We start from the raw sequence: 1,534 nt of genomic DNA, 5'->3' as shown, positions 1-1,534 counted from the left end.
TGTTGAATATCGACTTTTCTTAATGTAAATGTTGATCTGGATCCAAACGAGCGAATCCTCCAAATCCTCTGTGTTTGTCATTTAAGTTTGTCTGTTCTTTATTTGCCTCCATCCTTTTAGTTTGTGTCGCTGTTTTGAGATCAGTTCCATTCACAAAAGTTCCTCCGGTTGTAATCGGAGCTCTACCTCGGCGCGGTCGTGCGGCGGCGCGGTCGTGCGGCGGCGCGGTCGTGCGGCGGCGGCGGCGGCGCGGTCGTGCGGCGGCGCGGTCGTGCGGTCATGTGATGGGCCTTTAACCAACTCCGCCGCCGCTAAAACTTTACACTTTTACAACGTTTGAAATAAACCCAAGATCTGCTGAATGTTGTTGATAAAAATCCAAGTCTTAACTCCACATTAACTTGTTTTTGATGCTTTTTTTGTGACTTAAAGCTGCACTGTGTGACATTCCTCCTGCTCGTCTCCGTGGAAACGCTGTGGTTTTTGTCCAGAATGTCGTCGTTCTCTGTTTTTCTGCTTTGGACCGACACAAACCGTCCAGCAGTGTCAGGGAGTAACAGATTACAAGTACCAGAGTAATCAGAGTACAAATGATGAGTAACTGTATTCAGTTACAGTTACTGTTTCAGTGAGTGGTAATTGGATTACAGTTACTTTGTTCAAATAAATGGATTACACAGAGGATTTAACAGTTTTCACATTTTGGGCTAAGCCAGGACTAAACCAGGACTAAACCAGGTCTAAACCAGGACTAAACCAGGACTAAACCAGGACTAAACCAGGTCTAAACCAGGACTAAACCAGGACTAAATCCTGCTGTGTGGACGTGTTTCTTCGTTTTCTATCAATAATATTTTTAATTTGGTTCAACAAAATTTTGACTTTTTATTTTCTTTTATCAGACAAAACTTCTTATGTTTCTCGACAGCAAATCAAAAGTAATCAGATTACATTACTCACTTTAAGTAATTTAATGGTTTCCGTTACAAACTACATTCTGGGGGATGTAATCTGTAATCTGTAGGGGATTACATTTTAAAAGTCACCTTCCCAACACTGTCGTCCAAACAGAAGAAACGCTCAGTGTTTAAAACGACACCATGGAACATTCCAGGTAAAACCGTCACGTCTCCATGGAGACCAGCAGGACTGTCCGCCAGAGAAGTTCCGCAGTGCAGCTTTAAATGTTTCCACGGTGCCTCTGTTCACGTCACTGACACTTAATTTAAATATAAAACATGAGTTTGTTTTCATGGAAACGTCAGATTCTTGTCGTATTAAACTCGTGTGAGACTCAAACGTTTGTGTCCGTTTGTTTTTCAAGATTTTATTTCAAACACGCACGAAGGAAAAAGGAAAAACACCGAGGGAAATGGATGCACAACTTTTATTTTTTAAGTTTATAGTCTCGTTTATTGTCTTGATGTGATTTAAAAGAAAAAAAAGAGTATCACACAAAACCTTTAAGTACATTTAATATTTAATTAGAACTAATAGTTCAAGGGTCATTATTTTTATTCATTTATATTAAAGA

The 1,534-nt window shown here is 40.1% G+C and overlaps 1 protein-coding gene and 1 long non-coding RNA gene across 3 annotated transcripts in view; both read left to right on the top strand.

Moving 5' to 3' along the window:
* The window catches only part of idh3b (isocitrate dehydrogenase (NAD(+)) 3 non-catalytic subunit beta), a 30,338-nt gene extending 30,092 nt beyond the window's left edge, over positions 1-246 (top strand). For both annotated transcript variants that reach the window (XM_055160380.1, XM_055160379.1), the window contains one exon: positions 1-246. This exon is cut by the window's left edge and continues 1,198 nt beyond it. The gene's annotated coding sequence lies outside the window, so the exon portion shown is untranslated.
* A 1-nt stretch (position 247) lies between these two features.
* Positions 248-1,299, top strand: LOC129411009 (uncharacterized). The gene is made up of 2 exons (XR_008633091.1): positions 248-738; positions 772-1,299. It is a non-coding gene; the product is annotated as an uncharacterized LOC129411009 (long non-coding RNA).
* The last annotated feature ends 235 nt before the right edge of the window (positions 1,300-1,534 follow it).

Source organism: Boleophthalmus pectinirostris, unplaced genomic scaffold (genome assembly GCF_026225935.1).
Source record: "Boleophthalmus pectinirostris isolate CB_2022bp ecotype Guang Dong unplaced genomic scaffold, ASM2622593v1 HiC_scaffold_3, whole genome shotgun sequence".
In the NCBI taxonomy this organism is placed as follows: domain Eukaryota; kingdom Metazoa; phylum Chordata; class Actinopteri; order Gobiiformes; family Gobiidae; genus Boleophthalmus; species Boleophthalmus pectinirostris.
This window is presented reverse-complemented; position numbering and strand designations above follow the sequence as displayed.